This window comes from Copadichromis virginalis, linkage group LG2 (genome assembly GCF_057382275.1).
Source record: "Copadichromis virginalis isolate Kocher_CV1m ecotype Utaka linkage group LG2, C_Virginalis_male_GT1.1, whole genome shotgun sequence".
In the NCBI taxonomy this organism is placed as follows: domain Eukaryota; kingdom Metazoa; phylum Chordata; class Actinopteri; order Cichliformes; family Cichlidae; genus Copadichromis; species Copadichromis virginalis.
The window spans coordinates 29,274,650-29,295,014 of record NC_140619.1 but is presented as its reverse complement, the minus strand read 5'-3'; the positions used below and the strand labels follow the sequence as shown (position 1 = coordinate 29,295,014).

The following is a 20,365-nucleotide window of genomic DNA, read 5'->3' as shown; positions in this document are numbered from 1 at the left end:
TGAGCGTTGACAAACTAGACTTTGGCCACACCCATATTCTACATTTTCACAGGCGGCTCCGATGGTATCCCTGGCTACCGCTGGTAACCTTGGTGATACCGGTGGAGATATGCTGCAGTCAGTGGGCGTTGCCAGGGCGTGATATGAAAGCATAGCTGGAGCAGTGTGTGTGCGTATGCATGTTTATGTGTGTGCTTGTCTGAGATCCTGATAGCAGCCCCTGCCAGTGCCTTCATTTTGACATATCCTTTGATGATGGCACTGGCATTCGAGCAGCCACACACACACACGCACACGAAAGGGGAAGGGGGAGAGATCGAGGGAAAGCTGTGAAATATGAAACAGGAGCATCTAAGTTCAGGTACACCATTGCATAAACATCTTATTAATTAATTGTGGAAGCTTGCAGCTCATGAGAGAAGATGTTAAGTGTTTCTTTATAGTACTTCTGCTGTATAAACTGTAGTGTGCTCGTGTCTCTCCCTGTGGGCCTGCCTGTGAGAACGCTGTGGTCCCTTTGTATGTGATTTATGGTTGAATAGCTGTGCTTAATCAACAGTTTTGTACATTGTATCTCCAGAGAAGTACAGCTGGACATCCTCAGCGTGGCCACTAATTCTGGAATTGCTAGGCTATAAGGAGTGGATAATAAGATAATCGATAGAGAAAAAAATTAGCATTTGCAACTATGTAGTGCAAACTGCAGATTCAAGTTGAAAATAGTACCCCTCTGATGCACAGTAAATTAATAGGAATTTTAATGTAATTTAGTGTAATGTTTAGCACAATTTTAGCTCCTAAAGCCGAAACCATTTGCTTTTTCAGTGCTGTTAAGACAGCGTGTGAAAGTAAAGAATGAAATTAAGTCGCTTTTCCTACTTTGTGCTAATCCTGCACGCTCCTACATGTTCTTGCCTTTTAATGTGCATAAATCCCTCCCTTCCATGTTATCACAGGCTAACGTACAAGGAATAGCAGAGTGGAGGGGATGCAGTTGCAGGCTCAAGCTAGCAGCTTCCCAGAGAGGGTTGAGGCGGAGGCCAGTGATGTTCACTCGTCTGTCGAACACGCACACTGTCTGTCTTCCACAGGAGAGAGACTCCCTTGGCCTGGACTGCCTTCATCAACACATTAGCAATGTGCTGCGGCCAGCGTTTTTGACTCACTACAACAACACAAAGACACTTTCCAGAGACACGGGGAAAAGTGGGGAGGAGGTGTGAAGAACAGTCACCGGTTACAAAGTTCTGTGTATTATGACAGTCGTGCTTTATTTACATTTTCCTTCTCCACTACCGCCACTACTCCTTCCATCTCTTATCACCCTCCCCTAAGAGAAAGCGGTCATTACTAGGCCCACCCGCCCAACATCCCCAGTTCTTCATAATCAAATATTTGACATAATGAAGGGTTTTAATTACTGGTTGCCCAGCACTGGAGGTGTCAGATTACTCCTTCCCCTTTTATCCCCGATTTATCACCATTCTGACTGCAAGGTGTGTATGCATGTGCAGCTATGTGTCTGCACTGCATTAGTGCGGGTGAAAATATTCTTTGACGCAGCATGGTGAAGGAGTGAGTGTGGACCTGTGTGCAAATTTGTAGTTAGTTGGCCACTTGAGACCGTGCTAGCAGAATGGCTTGTTGGAAATGGCATCTAAACTATGCTAATAGTTTGGTTTTTTTTCTGCAAAAGCACAGCTGCGCTTGCACATTATTTCTCCAGGTCCAAGCAAAACATGGTGATCATAGCTATGTGCTGCTTCTTTTTTTGTTGTTGAGAATGTCATACAACCTTGAATTTTTTATGCTAATGCACCAAAATTACTATGGGTGCCAGTACACACACAACATAACCACGTGTCCAATATTGTACAGGCCCCTTGAGTCTCTGGAACAGCTCTGCTTTGTATAGGGACATGGACATTTGACCTCTGTATTTGTCCTGTGTCCTGTGAGAAGTTGATAGTGGATACATTGGTTAATTTGGGGTGGGTCTCCACAGATCCAAGTTGGGATCTTGGAAGTATAAATGTGTTACACCCAGTCTCGGGAAACCTGAGCAGTGTATTCTTTCATCCCCTACTTCCAACATTAGTGAGTGACACAGCAGTGCTAAAATCCAGGACAGAGTTGGGTGAAAAGCTTAGGCTCTTTATTGTATTCCTTGTGCACTTTTAGATGCCCTTCCACTGGGAAGGGCCGTCTATATGAGGGGGTTGGTTCAAAGCCACTCATAACAATGAGGTATGTGTCAAATGGGTACTAGAAGCCAAGGGTGTCCCACCAGAACATGCATTGTAGTGAGATGATCAACTGATGATTAGTTTTGTACACACCTGTCAGTGCTTTTTATGTTGTGGCTGACTTGTATATACAAAAAAAAGCACATTTTTACACTCATATGTGTTTGCTAGATGTGACTGGATCCAGGACACACACACACACACACACACACACACACACACACACACACACACACACAATAGTACAACCTACCAAATCCATTTAGGTTATACAAAATGAATAATCTTACAGAATCCCAACACTGCAAGAAAGACTTGAAGCTCAGGGGGTGTATCAAACATAGTTACCTAATTTGCTGTTGCCAATGAAGTCTCTGGATTGCTGGTTAATTTAAATTAACCAACTGCTCTGTGATTTTGACAAGACTGTAATGAATATAGTTGGCAGGCAGGGCTTAACATGAGGCATTTGTCATAGAGGACAGCTGCTACCCACCTTCTTTAACTGCTGTTTACTATTGAACATGATTCATTCTTCTCTTCAGACTTTCTGGGTTACACTACAAACTTGTTGTTTTGAGTCATAAAATCTATATTGATACAAGCATAAATGTTTGCCAGACAACATGTTTTTTCTGTGCTGTTTGTCAGATGTAAGTTTGCATGGGAACATTTCTGGCTTTTAAGTGATTTTAAGTGCAAGTTTTTTCTTTTTTCTCTGTTTTTAATGATGTGCAATTTTTATTTTGAATTATATATCGGCTCACATGTGCATAACAACAAAATCCTAATGTCCTAATGTCCACATTTTGATAAGTGTAAGATGACTTAGTAATTGGTGGAGAAACACTTGTTGGAAAGCATGTAAGATGGGTTTGCACACATCTCAGGAGGGGTTGAGATGTAGTATGTTTTGTGTCACTGTCATGCTTGAGGACCTACCAATGATCCGTCTTCGGTATTTTGGATGAGGTAAGGAGCTTCTCATCCAATATTTTACAATACAATGCGGAAGTCATCTTCTACTCTTAGCCAAAAAACAACCCCAAAGCATAATGTTTCCACCTGCATGTTTGATGTAGGGTTGGTGTCTTTGGGTCATACTCAGCATTTCTCTTCCTCCAAACACAGCGGGATGAGTTGATGCCAAAGAGCTCAATTTTGGTTTCAACTGGCCACAGCACTTTCACCCAAGCCTTCTCTGAATCATTTACATGTTCGCTGGGAGATGGGTCTGTGCATGTGCCTTTTTGAGCAGAGGGACCTTGCGGCCAGAGCAAGATTTCAATTCATTACAGCGTAGTGTGTTACCATTGGTGCTCTTGGTGACTGTGGTCCCAACTGCCTAAAGATCATTAACAAGCTCCTCACATGTAGTTTTGGGGTGATCCACCACTTCATGGTCACTCCCCCCACCCCATAATGCAAGATCTCACATGGCGCTCAGGACTGAAGGGGATTTTATGTTTCTTCTATTTCCAAATAATTACACCAATAGGTGTCAGCTTTTGTCAGCCTATTCCAGTGATGTGCAGGTCTACAGTCTTGACTGTGATGTCCTTTGACAGCTCTTTGGTTGTGTCTGGGTGGTGGAGAGGTTGAAGTGGAAGGAACTGATTCTGTGGACAGGTGTGTTTTATATACATAATGGGTTGAGATAAAAAAAAGTATCTGTAATTGATTGATTGATTGTAATCTGTGTGCCACATGGGTATAGTGGGAGTCATAATTCTGGATGGGTTGTAAGGTATTAAATACTTATATGACTCAATGCATGCAAATCAAGTCACAACTTTCATTTTTGGTTGATATTCTGTTTCTGTCCATTAAAATGAAACTACCATGGAAAATTACATTTCTTTGTAAGTGTGCGAACTTACAAATTCAGCAGGAGATCAGATAAATATTCCCCCCACTGTAGCTTCAGCTAGAACACAAACTGCACACATATTATATTATCAAAGTATGAAAGTGAGCCTTGAACCATTTATGAACTCCATTTACAGCAGGAAGCAGAATCTTTTCAACCAAGTCAATGATTATACACTGTATACTTTATACTATAATTTAAGTACAGCAGCACAGAACAAATCTCTGAATAAGAATATAATTTTCCACCCATCTCTTCCAAATAAAATGCTGTTTATCATTGCTTTGCTTTGGATTTCACCAAATACTGAGGCTTTGCTTTGCTTAGGTAGGAATCAACCCTGCACTTTCATCCCATGGAGGTGAAATATAATTTGGTGAGGCTTCTATCCAGTGAGTCCAGTGTAACAGAGGAATATGAGCAGAGACAGACAGCTCTACTGTGAACCATAGAGCAGCTTTTGAACCATAATTTTTGTCCTAGTTTCAAATGTGTCATATCAGAAATGTTGATCCTGGTGTTAGATTAAAGTTAGACATTCTCAGGTTTCTCTTATTGAATATCCTGACCCTTCATATCAGTGTACAGTGCTTTAAATGACTTTTTAAAGTTGTCATTGATTTACTGTATGTTTCATTTGCTCAAGCAGACACAATAAGTATCAGTCCCACCTTTACAAATACAATAAACACAATATATATTTTCCAGTTTAATGGATCCCAGCTAACACACAGGAAAGCCATGATCATCTTTGTTAAAGAGTTGAATCCTCAGCTACTTGTGTGTGCTGCAGATAAGGTGCAGTGCATGCATATGAAAAGAGGGAATGAGAGTGGAAAGATCAAGTTATGCTCTACTTCTTCGCCATACACAGAATTTTTTCCTGTGGTTCCTGTGGCAGCTCCCATCTCCACTCTTCACATCAATCCCCTGAGGCCTAGTCTGTCTCGCTAGGCCCTCTCCTGACCCAGTGAGGGTTAAAGAAGTGTGAGGAAATTTGAGGGGATGTGGCAGTTTTCCCAGTTTTAGTAGCTTTCCCTCGCCTGTCCAGGAATTATTAGGCTAATTCCGGCTAATGAGAGAGGTCATGGTGACTGCTGGATAAATGCCGACATGCAGTCTGTGTGCGCGTTATGTGTGTGTGACATAAATGCCTGAAATCACTAAAATGCAAAACCGCACATATTCCTGACCTACTGACCCTGTGTGTTACCATGACAACGAGGAGTGGTTATGTTCTGAGTGCACCGATGTTGTTATAATTCACTGAAACATTAGGTGTATGATCTGTGGACCCTTGTAAACCATTGAAAATTAACCATGAAAACTGCTACACAGCTTATGTTTTCACTGTGTATCTGTGAGCAGAGCTTTGTGTTTATGCCGCCCTTCTCAGTGTCTAAATAGTCGTGTCTCTTCAAAGCGGGCGGTTTCATTTGAAAGCAGCTCTCTGTAACCTTACAGCTTGCAGAAATATCAATAGCATTACCACTAAGCTTTCCTTGACACGTCTTGAAGCATCTCCTCCATACAGATTGAACAAGATTCCAGCTGATAGATGATGTTATGCTTTTCAAAAGACATCTCTGTACTCTGTTCTCTCTAGGATCTTGCCTGCTGTGCACAGTTCTTATGGCTTCTATTCACCGAGTGGCACAAGGTTTGTGACATAAAGACGAGTTGACCTTCAATGTGCATTTGGGGTTTTTTGCGTGACGAACACAGGAACATTGAGGCAAAGGGTCAAGCGAAAATTCAGTAAAGCAGTTTTGTGTTTGCATCTACCTACTGTATTTACAGAAGTTACTATTCGAACAACTTGTGTCATCAGAGCTTCCGTGTTGTAAAACTAACTCAAAATATCAAGTTTCTAATCCCTATTGAGGAGCAATAAAAAAGTATTTTAGCCATGTTTTTTATTGGCCCATTCATAATCATTACTCTGGTGTGGTGCATAATATGCTGACAGTAATGGAGTATTTTATTCTCTCATCTCACTCAGTCTTTCATTCTATCTGTCGCTTTCATTTTCCCTCATGTTCTTGATAATCACAAGCGTTCTATTTTAATCAGTGCAGCCATCAGTCATCAGACTGTATCAAGTCTAGCCACTCAATACAACATCTTGTAATATTAAGCTGTTTGAGTTTTAGCCTAAGGTAAGAGAGGATACCCAGTTTGCGTGATTATCTTCTCATTAATTTGAACGCTGTACTCACTGGATGCTTTGATTTTGAGTTGGGCCCTCTTTTTCCTTCAGAACTGTCTCAATTGTTCGTGGCATAGATTCAACAAAGTGATGGAAACATTCCTGAGAGATTTTAGTCTACACTGACATGATAGTATTACGCAGTTCCTGCAGATTTGTTGGCTGCACATCCAAGATATGGATTTCCTGTTTCACCACATCCCAAAGGCGCTCTATTGGATTGAGATCTGTTGACTGTGGAGGCCATTTGAATACAGTGAACTCATTGTTATGTTCAAGAAACCAGTGAGAGATGATCTGAGCTTTGCAACATGACACGGTATCATGCTGCAAGCAGGTAAACTGTAGTCATAAAGAGGGAACATGGTCAGCAACAATTTTCAAATAAGTTGTGGCATTTTAAACAATGCTCAGATTGTTGTACCACTGCCAGCAGCCACTGATACCAAGAAGGATGGATCCATTGCTTCCATGTGGTTTTTGCTCAATTGTGACCATCTTAATGTTGTTGCAGAGTTAAAGACTCATCAGAGCAGGTAATGGTTTTTTCGTTCAATATTGGTGTCCTTGGGCCAATTGTTGCCTAATTTTGTTTGGACTCATTGTTCATAGCTGGCAGGAATGGCACCTGGTGCAGTCTTCTTGCATTCTGGCCATTCTCCTCATGCGGTCGGAAGAGAATGCCCAGGTATTTTTGCCCAAGGAACTACCACTCATTGTATATTTTCTCTGTAAACCCAACAGGTTGGTTTGTGGGAAAATCCTTGCCTATCTGGCACCAATAGCCATGCCACATTCAAATCACATCACCTTTTTTCTATATTCTGATGCTCAGTTCTGGACTCGAGAAGGTCATCTGTACTATGGCTACATGCCTAAATGAATTGAGTTTCATATTTAGTGGTTGAAAAGGTTCCCTTACTGAAGTGTCTGACTGTCTAACATAACTGTTAAAAAAAAAGCTGTTCTGACTTTAAGGTTGGACCACAAAACAAAGGGCAATCCTATAGACATACACAGTTTAGAATGTGCAGCCTTAGTTTGGCTTTTCACCCAGTGCAGTAGTTTTCTGTGCTATTTACTGATTTTAGTGCTTACTTTAAAGGTAACCATCCTCTTACCGAGAAATGTAGTTTGGCTGTCCCTATAGTGCCATTTATCCCTGCCCGTTACACACCTAGAATGTTTTAAAAAACAGAGCTCATAGATGTGCTTTCAAAGCTTTAAGACCTCAGAGGATCTTGTCTAACCTCCACACTGTAAACACGGATTCTGTTTGACTTTGTCAGAGGGCTAAATAGTTCAATTTTCAAATGCTCCCTTTGGAACTCCAGATCTGATTTTCTCCTGTCCTTTTCTCTGGATTTATTTTTCTTGTTAAAACTTGGTCTGATGTGGAAATTTCTCTCAATGTGGCATGTTTTAGGGGTCTGTGTTTTCTTTTTCTTTCTTTCTCCTTTTGGGGATTGCTGGTGGAGGACTTATAATCTTATATAGTGCTGAGATGATGCTTCAGTGTATTAGTTATCCAGTATGACACTAATTTTATTCATATAGAAATAAAACCAGAACACAATCTTGAGCTTTGCTTTAGGATTAAACTGAGACGATGGACTTTCTATCCATGGAACTCATTGCCCAATTTATCAGGAATTGGGCAATGAGGAAAACTCCTGTTGATCCAGAAATGATGAAGAAAAAATGTATTTAATTGCTTTTATTTGACTGCAGCATGTTTAAATTATTATCTATTTTCAGACTACACCCTTGATTTGTTCAGAAATTCAGCGTAGTTTTAATTCTGGCAGGTCGCTGCGTTAAGCTGAGCCAGCCATCCCAGCAGATCAGCTGCTCTAGATGCCAGCTCATATCAGCTGATGACACGTTTCTGTGGATCCTATTGTCATATTCCATAAGCAGCGTGCTATTTAAGCCTGCATGCTATTGCTCCTGCCTCTGCAAGCCACTTTGCAAACACACCTCCACCCTAGCCAGCACCATTTCAGGCTATTCACGTTATATCCAGCTTAGTCAGTGTAGGATCTGCTGGCACTGTTGCCTGCTCTGTGAGGGGGTCTTGCTGCTGTTCTCCCTGTCATTAAGCTTTCTGTGTACTCACATGTCCCACAGCAGAGCCATTGCTGCGTATGAAATTAACAGTCCTACTTTGACTAAAGTACTCTTGGCAGAACTTACACTTATAAACATCTGCTTGTAAACATCTCTAGCTTTAGTGAAGCTGTAAACAACATATATTTGGCACTTTTCTGTAATAAACATGATCACAAAATGATTAAATGAAGAATGACTTGGAAAAAAATCTTTCAGGCCTACAGGGGGTAAATATTTGGTGCCAAAAGAAAAACTTTCTTTCAAAAACCACAATGTAAAGCCCTCCTCATGTAGACTTGTTTGTGCCAGCATGACAAGAGGAATGAAAGCTCTTATATCCTTGCCAAACACATACACAGACACACAAACACACGAATGCAGATGACCCCATTGGCAGGTGACTTCCCGTCTCGGTATCCAGTCGTCTCTGCAGCAGCGCCAAGGGTGCCGGGGGCCTTTCGGTTTTGTTTGAAGTGCAACAAGCCGTCTCTGTCCTCACACATGTCGCAGATGGGAAACCTGAGCTTGACTTCAGGAGAGAGAAGGGACATCCTGGAGAGATCAGTCACAGGAAACAGAAAAGTGTACAAAAACCTGGATATTCAGAAAAGAAAAGTGTATGGCACACACAGAAAGCCTTGTTCTGATCTACCGAGTGGAGAAGAAGGACTGACAGATAACCAAAATCCGTTTGTGCCTCAGTGTCACTTCCTCTGATTCCCGCCTGTGTAGGTTCTATAGTGCTGTCCCGACAGCTTAACTGAATCACTTTATGATCATCTTCCCAGAACCTTCCAAACTATGTTTTGTGTTCTCATTGTCATTTGTCTCCCCCTTGTCGCTTCCACTTTGTTTTATTTATTCTAATCCCTCTTGTACTTTGTCTATTTTTTGTGACGTAAACCCTTGTTGGTGCAGAGAGCGCAAGCAGATTTACTCACCAGCAGGGAGCCTAATATGTCGGATCAGTCTGTTTGCATTTGAAGTGCAAAATCTTAAAAGAGGGATTTGAAGCATGCATTCGTTTAATGAGAACAAGTTTGTTGACTTTCTTGACAAAAAATAAAAAAAAAGATATTTAAATGTCATCTTGGGTCCTGGGAGATTGAGCAGGACATTTTTCACTATTTCCTAAATGTTGGTAGGTCAAAAGCTTAAACAATAATGAGGTTAGACAGATTGATTATGGAAACAACTCGTACCATCGTTTTCAGAAACGACAATCAGCCACAACAATAACCTGTCTAATAAGTAGGTAGGCCTCCACACACAGTTCTGTCCCCTTTGGAGCACAGACACAGTATAATAGCAAGTGTCCTAGCTTTGGTGAGTGACACTCGGATAATGGCAGATCCTTTTGGTCCTTTAAATTGTGGTCTAGGACCACCATGTATTGGGCTTGTTTCAGCAGATCCAGTGGATGCAATGTTAAATAGGAACAGTTAAACTTCTTGGGGCCTTTTTTATACTCCTTGACCCTCTCCTGAGCAGTTTTTTTTGTCTGCAACAATATTTATTTGGGTGCTACATGTATGCGAGGAGTCCCTTCACGTTAAAACAATCCTCAGTGTCATTCGCTTTGGCTGTCAGTGGCTTTAACCCATCAAAGCCAATTGGATCATAGGTGAGTTTGTGCGAGTTTCTAAGAGTTCGACATCATCCTTGACCTCCCACCCTAATTTTGTAATTATAATAGCCTCTCTATACAATGGTCAGCAAATAAGGCATACCTGTGGTGGAGTGATGGGGTGCCTACTTTGTGCATTCAGTATAGAAGTATATGTTAGGAGCTTTGTGGCAGTATTTAGGCATGATGGTACTTTGAGTTAAATTATGATAATAGCCTGACATCATGCTCACATACTAGTGCATCTCAAGGAATCTGAATATTATAAAAAGAACATATATATATATATTGTTTCATATTATTTCATATTTCTTACCCTTAATGTAAATTAAAACCATCTGCCCATTCTCTTCCACGTATCCATTTCAGGGTGATGGAGGGGCTAAGGCCAATCTCATAGGGCAAGAGGCAGGGTTAAATTAAAACATTTAAAAAATGAATAAATGCATTGTTTTTTTATATTTGTTAATCATTCATAGGGCTTATTTTCTTTCTGCCAAAAGATCAATGAGCGATAAAACAATACATTTCATCAAAAAGATGTATGTCCACATTATATTAAAGCTTGTAAAACAATCATATTCACAGACAGACAGTGCAGACAGGTTGTGTCTAGATACACACAAAATAGGCCCACTTAGGGAAACACACACACACTCATATACACAGTCAGACAGAGGAAAGATCAGAGATCAGATGTACACAGACAGTTCAGTGCAGGCGGTGCTGCTCACATCTCTATTGGCGTCTGGGCCAGAAGAGGAGACATCAGGTAATTAAAAAGAAAAGTGAGAGAAAGAACAGGAGTGAGGGAGATGGGGAGAGTGGGAGGGAATGAGAGAAGAGGCCAGTAGGGAGAAGGATAATGGACAACCTCATGCAGCTTTGCCTGAAAACATAACTTGTCATTAGCACTGCCATCAGCAACCACCATGTTAAAGCCTGTGGGTACCGCCAAGAAGCCGTCACTTAGGTAAGACTCTGAAAGTTCTCCTGGAGGAGTCCCGCTGCCTCTTTTTTATCATCAGCGTGCATTTAAACACTTCTGTGCATGCCCTGCATGTGTACAATATGGCTATGCGTAACTGTGCCCGTCCAGTGGTGAAATATTAAACTGGAGCTGTCAGAGTTGATCAGGAGGAATTTCGCTTCCAGGCATGTCCACCTCAGGCTTCCAGAAAGCACAAAAAAAAAACATAGAGGAAAAAGGTGAATAAGTTCAATCATTTACAGCAGAAAGCAAAAACACTACTACAGAGGGAGAGTGAAAATTTCACAGGAGAGAATGCAAGTGACAGATTTTTGTCTCTCTCTTCCTGAATCCTCTCCAGTCATCTGTACAGCATGAGGGAGAGAACGTGAGTGAGAACAGGGAGAGAGACAGAACTGCCATTATGAAAATACAGTATGTTTTAATTTGTTTTGTTTTCTGTTGTCATGGCAGCAGCAAGCGAAGTTAGCCTGTGTCAGGTGCCTGTTGGTTTGACCCCTGTCTTTGAAGCTGACAAGCTCCCGAAAGACACACCGAGGAGCTTGGATGTTTCCGTTTCACACACCGTCGTAGGATCACATACGCATGCAGAGGGACATTAACATACACACACACACACACACACACACACACACACACTGTGGTGCAGGCAGGCCTGCATGAAATGTTGAAATCAAAGTTGATTGCAGCTTGTCAGTCATCCTCATAGTTCTTTTAATATAGACTGAGAGATATTAAAAATATGCGTGTGGAAGAGAGATGGGAGGGATGTAGAGAACAAGATGTCCTAGAGAATAGTCCAAGTCCAAAAGCACAGAACACTGCAAAAGAATTAACAGGGAAATAAAAAAAGGAAGAAAGACACACAGTGTACACAGGGTCAAGCTAAAGAATAGGATAACAGTGGGGAAGCCAACAGGAAGAAACAAGTTTGTCTTTCTACTTCCTCATCTTTAAACCATCTTTTTGCCCGTTATCAAACTGAAGCAAAGGTCCAACACACAGGGGCAAAAATGAATAAGTAAAACAAAAAGTCTCCATCCATTTGAACTACGTGTGCTGCTACAGTGCAGCAAAGAGGGAGGAAAGTGGCCCGGCTTGCTCTCCCTCTCTGCTCCAGCTGATTTGAAGTGAATGAGCCTCTGGTTCTGTAAGCCGTGTAAATATTTCAGCAGTGCACACGCTTGTGCTAAGCCCAGCCACAGCGCTAACATGTCATTGACCATTAGTGCTAACCTGCTGCTTCTGCCACTCTGCTTTATCCGTTACCTCTTTTGTTTTTCCCAACTTTATTTCCCTCCTTTTCCCTTTAATCTCATCTCTAGTCTGCCTACATTTATATTTTTTTATTCATATCAGGCGTCCATCATAGAGATATCAGCTATTATTTGATGTTTTTAACATAAAAAAAAATAGCAAAAATGATATGGGGTCGAGGCAGAATTTAAAGCTACCTTTAAATTACAATCCCCACATTAGAGTGTCCTTACTAAGCCTCGGTACAACTTCCATGAGTGAGTTACTATAGAAAATACATGCACAGTTGTTGATGTAGAGGAATTAGCTATGCCAATAGCTACATCTTTATCTTTGGTCTAAAGTTGCACATTTTAACACTGGGTTTGATGCCTAAGCACTAGTTTGTTCATTCCAATTTTTTGTATATAATAAGATGCATCATTTGTGTAGTTGTATAAAGGTATAGAGGGATCATTTTATATACTTTTCTTAGTATTTTGTAGGCACACATAGACTTAGAACACCCACCCACATAACACAGAGTCTGGATCAATCAAAAAACAACAAGCCCGGCCTGTCAACTCATGCACAGTCTGAGTCCGATCGATCCAGAGGCAGATCTTATTGGTGTACTCTCTATTTGGGCTGCAACACACACACACACACACACACACACACACACACACACACACACACACACACACACACACACACACACACACCATAAATCCTTCACAGATGTACACAGGCGTTAGATACAGGCAGGAAACAAGTTGTTTTGGCAATAGCTGGTCGTCTGTCAGTACCACATAGATGCTGTTGTGGGATGTCTCTGAATGTGTGGCTCACTGTTCAAACCATTACCATAGATTCTGTAGAATGACAAACCTTTCTTTTAACATATATATAATTTGTGTATTAGAAAAATGTTTTAAGGTAAGCGATCAAAATTTATAGTGCTTTTCACAGGTAGTAATGACACAAAGAAAAAGAAGTACAAGAGGAGAAAAGAATATGAAATTAAAAGAACAGCGAATTTATACAAATATTTAAATGTATCATAATTAGGAGAAAAAAAACAATGAATAAAGGGTTTTTGTTGTAGGCAAATCACCAAATAAACAAACATGTCCTTTGCTGTTTTAAATGTCAGTGGAACTAGCAAACCTGAAAGTGGAAGCAGAGAATTTCGCAGGTCAGGCGTCACCGCCTTAAAAGCTTGATCACCCCATGTCTTGAACTCTTTCTAGTTGACAGCTGTTTGCTATTGCACAGTCAAGAATCTGGTTGCCTAGGTAATGTATCTAACACTCCCTCATAATTCAGCTAGTGATACCCTTCACTCTCATTGCCAGTCACTTCAATTGGTTGCCTTAAAACAGTTATTTCGCCCATTGTTGGTTGAAGAAACTGAATGTCTTCAAAATTTGATGATCTCTCATTACCACATTGCTGTTAGTCAGTTGACCACCAGCTTGGGCATGCATGGAACCATGGGATCCAGCAGTTGTTTGCATTCTGCATTGCTTACAAGCACTCCAGGGCAGATTTACTGGAGTTGATGCTGGTTGAGATAAATAAGATGATGTAAAGGCCATCAAGGGAAAGTCAAATGGATCATATCTTATTAGCAGTCTTTTATTGTAGTCATTCATATTTAAAATAATAATAACATTTCAACAGTAAGTAATTTGCAATTTATTTTAAAACTAACAGCAGGCATGAAATGAAGACCCAGAACTGAGCCCTGTGGGACACCAAAGGACAGTGGGAAAGAATTAGATGCATTAGATAGTGAATTAGATGTGATATAAGAGATAAGATTTGAACAATTTTAACTCTGTATCTAAAATGCCCAATATTTTGGCCAGTATGCCAACAGCTGTTTTTTTGCTAAGCCACATTCCTGGAGGGTTGAGGTTGTGTGTGTTAACATTTTCGTTTTGTGTTTTTCTGGCTTAGAGTAGCCCTGCATTGATAAGCACATTTTTATGATCTGGTCTGTCACTTGTGGGCATCCATTGGTCCAAGTTGAATTGAAACTGCAACCCTTGATATTTTTACAAAGTTTTTTTTTTTTATAGTGTGTGATTCTATCCATTTGGGATGCCTCAGCTGCTTTAGTGGCCCACAGGTCCAGACTCCAGATCTGCTATGGCTGGTTACCTTGCAGCTTTTAAAGGAAAGCCAAAACAAGAATGGACTAAAATGATTATTCGCTTCCCTTTTCAGGCAGCTTGATTGTTTGTTTAGAACAGCTTAATAAGTTCAACTGTTCTGTGCTCATAAAGGAAACAATAACTGCTGATAAGGCAATGTGGAATACAATTGGTCTAAGTGACCATGCAGTATACAGGCACTTCCTGTTACAAAGTATGAAATGCACTTTGTTATTTTAAACTTTTGTAAGAAAAACTTTTAATTTCTCTCAAATATTCGCGCAGTAAAACTTGGAATAGGATTCCAGTCAGTACTGCAGTCTGAACCACATGATCCTGTAAATATGACAACTTTCAAACAACATTTTCTCATTTCAGGTTTCACACCTGTATTAGTTTTAACCCATCTCTTGCTTATAATTTATATCTGCCTCTCCTATTTTAGACTGAAGCCCCACCGTGTGTGTTTTGCTTGTATTTTATTTGCACTATGATGCAGTGAAGTTCACATCTGTCTGATGTTTCTTTGCTAATTAAAGCTGAATTATTGATGGTCTAGTTAATTATTCAGAGGAGAAGATTAGATATAGAAACAATGGAAAACACAGGTACAGCTGCACAACAGAAGAAGTGAGTGGGGAATTCATATGGACAGTGAGAAAAGGGACGGCATGGCTTTTATTCCTCTGGCTGTTTGCCACCCCTCTCACTCTTTGTGGCTTCCTCCACTCCTGTTGTTTTTTCTTCCTTTTTTCTTCATGTCTTCATCTTTTTCATATCCTTCCCAACAGACCAATGTTTCTGTCCTTGACTGTACAGTGTTTGTGTCTTCCTTAGTTCCAGGGTGTCTTCCTTTCCTTCTTTTTCCTACCTTCCTCCAAACATTACATCCTTCATCACTCAGTTTCTCCTCCCTTACCTCCTCTTTCTCGCCTGTACCTGCTTTTTACTCGTTTTCTCTGTGCCGCACCCATTAGACTTTCCTTCTCCCTGTTGCTATGACATTAGCTAGCTGGAGCAGTGTCAGGCTGGTCTTGAGGGATGAGACTAAAGAGCTAAGTCTTGCTCTTTTCATTTAATTACTCCCTCCACCCCAACCCCCCCTCCAAGCCTTATACCCCTGTATATCACCCTGCTTTTCCCTCCCTCCTCCCCCTTTTCCCCCCTTTCTCATCCTTATGCTGCTTTGCTTTTTCCACTTTTTCTACCTGACTCCACCTGTGTTCGATCATGCATCCTCTCCCTCATGTTCTGCCTGTCTCTCTGTCTTCAACTCACAAAAAAAAGGAGGAAGCGAAGACAGGGGGGACATAACATCACACCCACATCCTTTCTTAGCAACTGTTGGGATCACATGGGAGGCTTATAGAACTCCACCCTTTTGCCTCTTGCTTTTGCCTTCCTTTCTCGTTTGTGAAATAAAGCTATATAAAATGGCTATTTATTGTAAATGTGTTGCTAATTGTGGCTGTGCATACACAATCACTTCCTCACTGGCTCCACAAAGTGTGTGTCTGCCTGGTGTGTCTGATTCTGTGTTTTGGCCTAGGCTTGACCTTGATTACCACAGTGATGGTGAGGCTCCTCATTAGTGCTGGACTGGAGGAAACAGGGTAATGAGGGAGTGGTATTGTCTTTAGGCACACAAATGCACACGCATACACATGCGCGCACACAGATGCCAATGCACGGCTTCGTATTAGTGCTTTCACGCACCTGCTGACACCTGAGCTTATGCAAGATCTCATACATAAGCCTCATGTTCACACACATAAACACACACACACTCCTTCTGAGTACATCTCAGTCTCATGGCCCCCCACTCAGTTGTCTCGCCTCACCTTCTGTTTAGTGTTTTTTTCTCTCCCACACACATTCTGCCTCTTCCCCTCGTCTCTGTCTTGCTCTCTCTGTTCTGCCCACCAGACAGACCTCGCAGACCTTGCTGCCCACTGAGTTCCTATGGACCCAGAACGCCACAGTGTTGCCCTCTGGTGGTAGCACTGACACCTCAGAGGCATATGCCTGGAAGACTTGATGAGAAATTTATGAAATATGGTGTAGTGGACTTTGATGTGTGGCAGCTTACAGGAAGTAGGGACTTTACAGGAAAAAAAAATGCAAAAAATGTATTATTAAGTCAAAACAGTTTGAGAAACATAATACACAGACTTAAGAAATTAATCACATCGCTGCCTTTCACTGTATGGTGCAATTCAGTGATTACATTTTAGATCAATGGATAGTCAGGGAAAAGTTTTTAGTTAAGAATTCCCGTTTTTGTTCTCTTCCCTTAGTAATAATAATATTATAAGCTTGTCATAGTGTGTAGAGCTGTAATAAGAGAGATGCTCCAACTTGGTTAGCCTGTCCAAGAACAAATACACAAATAAAATGTAAGGAACAGATTTAATATGTTTAAATCTCAGGGATTTAACAAGGACAGCTGGATACTGGATTACAAGATGTCGCCTTATTCATTCAAATGAAAGCTGCTTGTGGCACATATGGCCAAAAGAATTTCCAAACTTCCACTTTTAAGTATCTGGATGTTCTGTTTTTTGCTTCCCCAGTTTTAGGCCTGTGAGGACGAGCATTAGCATTCATCACAGTTGAGCTGGTAGAGCGCATACGTGAATAAGACTCCAGCCGAGCTGTCTGATTTCTTGTTGGCTCTTCACACACATTAAAGGGATAAAAACAAAAAAAATCATATAGCTCTTCTACAGTTTTTTTAATGTTACCAGACAAAATTGATCAAATTTTCAAGAGACTCTTTCCTGATGAGTGTCTCTGGGGGGGAAAGCTTTTTGGACCAGTCTGCAGTATGTGATGAGTAATTTAAATTGTACTAACACAGTCTGGCAGGGAGGCAAACCTGATCGTTAGCATGAATAAAATAAGACAGTTCACAACCACTTTATCAAGTAAGAACCAGACCTTGATGGTAACTTTTCATCTATCACTGAGACGCAGTTCTGCTTAGCGAGAAGTGTGTTTTATAATTTTTTTCCTTTTCAAAAATGTAAAATTTAAAACAGTTTAACAGTTTTGACACCACCATAACTGTAAAATTTTAAATGTGCTGAACGTGAAGTTGTTGTAGTACAGGAATGCTGGACACAAAAACATGCATAGACTGTAAATAGATGGGCATAGCCACCATGATGTCACCTACTGGTTTGCATTTTTTTTGCTGTTTTCACCATCTCCGTCTTAGCTTTGTGAAACCACATCACAAACACGGGTGGTGCACGGTGACTGTGAATCCAGTCATACAGTGGCAACTTCTCAATAACAAGGTGGCCCCACCCTAATGAATGCCCTGCTTTAACATTCTTCTGGACACTGATGGGGACCATAATTTACAAAAGTAAAGCTTGTGTTGTATACAGCAAGACTTGAAACCAGCCACTGATGTCTTTTTGCAAACGCATAATCGTAAAAAAAAAAAAAAAAAATCAGGTTTAAGCCATTTCCACATAAGGTTCACTTTTCAGATTCCAAAGTTGCATCTGGAGAAGAAGCACTAACATACTCATACCAGGTTGGACTTGAAAAATCATCAGTCTAAATAATCAAAAACTGATTTTTTTATGCAGGGGGAGAAATTATCTATAAGTCTTGAGGTGCAGTAATAGGCATTGAATATCTAAAATGAGTGGTGCACCATAAACTGTTCGATTGTACATAAAGTATACCAACAGCATCTGTAGCTCACTGTTTCAACATAATCAACTATGAGGGTATTCTTGAAATAAGATATGGAAATTTAGGATGGGAAAAAAGGTATGACAGACTGAATTGCATTAATAAATAACCCTACAGCTGGTCTCAATATGGCAGCTTTGCCTTATACCTTCCTCCTACACTTACATGCAAATCTATAGGCACACACGAACAAATAGGTCAGGTAGAGCTACGATGGACGGCATACCTGGAATTTTTGAAATGCTAGTTGAAGACCATTTGTCTGTGAGTAGAGTGAATAGATCAGCTTTCCAGTATGTGCATCAAGTCTGGGCCCATGTGAAAGGGAATATTTGCAATAGCAGTTGTGTGTATTTGTTCGGACCAGCATCTCGTTTCCCCCTGTCTACTTTCCCATCTTCCATCTATCCGACTAGAGGCTGATTAAATTTAAAATTTTTCAGTTTTGATTCCCCCTCCCCTTCCTCCCCATTGACACAGTGCAAGGGAGTGCTGTAACGATTCAAAGGTAGATCTTCTCCCTCGCACGCCACCTTCCTCCCATCCACTCGCATTAGTTGTGACAGATTCCAGGAAAGGAGCAGAAATGCAAAAATACAAGAAGAGAGAGGCGACGAGGCGATGACACAGGACAGGCGGATAGAGAGATCAAAGAAGGAAAGATAAGCCAAGGAAAAAAAACCCTGCATGCATTAAATATGTTCATTTAAAACACTGTTTACAAAGTGCTTGATGTGACACAGCAAGAACTGAGCTAAAACTCAAAGATAAGGACCAAAGGATAAGACGGATATAAAGGTGGATTTCAAGCAAAACTTCCAAAAGAAGAACACCAAGTCAGAGTGTAAGTTTACTGTTGATGAGTGCTTGATTGACATTAAGAAAGCAATTGATCATTATAGCATTATCTGCAACTGGGGAAAAGGAATGTAAATATAGATCTGTACATATAAATAAGCTTTATAAGCTCTGAATGTTAAAATTTAACTTACATATTTTTAAGGTTTTGCACTTAATATTGATTATATACCAGGGGTACTTTGGGATCCGTAGAATAATGTGGGTGGGACACATCTGTAGACCATTTGTTCCTGCACTGTCGATGCTGTTTGTCAGGTTTTTTAAGCCCGCAGTTTGTGTCTTTTAGTTTCAGCTTTCAGGTGTATTGTATCTGGGTATTGATTTTATTGCAAAAAAGAAAATACTATAGTCTATCCTACAAAGAGGAAGTATGGGCATGTCAATACAAAAGGGTTCTGAAGGAAATAACGCAGTGTTAGGGTGGAAAAATAAAATGTGCTTTGAACAAAGTAGGTGTTCATGTTTTCTGGCCACATAGCGACACCGATGGCTTTGGATTTTGGATGTTGATTTTGCACCACAATAGTACAGCAGGAACGCGCATTGATTCATCTAGAGAAATAAATCAAGAAGTATTCAGCAGTGGTCAAAGAGACACGACAGCAAAGAGGGTATTTTTTTATTAGTTTGTAATGTCAGTAGCCAAGAGAGGCGGAAAAAAAAAGAGTAGAAAAGGAGCAGGCCTTGCAGAGAAAATTCGGTATGAAAAGCAGTCTACCTAACATTTTATTCACAGTGTATTCTGTGCATGTACTGAGCAGTTTATATGTCTTAGTCTGGAAGACTACTCTTGCAGTCGTTCATCAAGAATTCTGCAATCACACATTTTATTTTCCTCTTTAGTAAAGTACTGGTTCACATAATCAACACAGAGCCCAATGCTGTGGTCTCTGTGGTCTTTATAGACCTCTCCTTCTGTGTAATGCGTAAGCATGCATTGCATGGACATGCATACTCCTGCATGTGGGGTCAAAAGGGTGGAGAGCAAGGGGCAACTCCCAGTTATAGCAGAAATTTGATTGGCTCTTGTTGCTGCCCTGACACGGTTTGATTGGCTGTTAGGGCTAGGAGTCAGCGCAGTGAGCAGGTAGGGGTGGGTCTTTGCTCAGCTCTGTTGCTAGGTTACAGGTATACCCAATAGATGTGAAGATAAAGAGATAGAGTAGAGATAAGGTTGAGGATGGGCGTTAATCGGAGTGTCTATGTGCGTGTGTGGAAGTGTCACAGTGTGTGTTTGTAGGTGATTTTAGGCATCAGGGAGAGGTCAATGGGTCAGGAAAGAACAGTGACACTGAAAGAAAAATAGTGAGAAGGCTTACCTGGAAAAGACAAGATAGGAG

The 20,365-nt window shown here is 40.8% G+C and overlaps 1 protein-coding gene across 1 annotated transcript in view; it reads left to right on the top strand.

Annotated features, from left to right (window-relative positions):
* The window catches only part of LOC146717551 (A disintegrin and metalloproteinase with thrombospondin motifs 2-like), a 142,343-nt gene that overhangs the window by 23,420 nt on the left and 98,558 nt on the right, over positions 1-20,365 (top strand). The window lies entirely within an intron of this gene.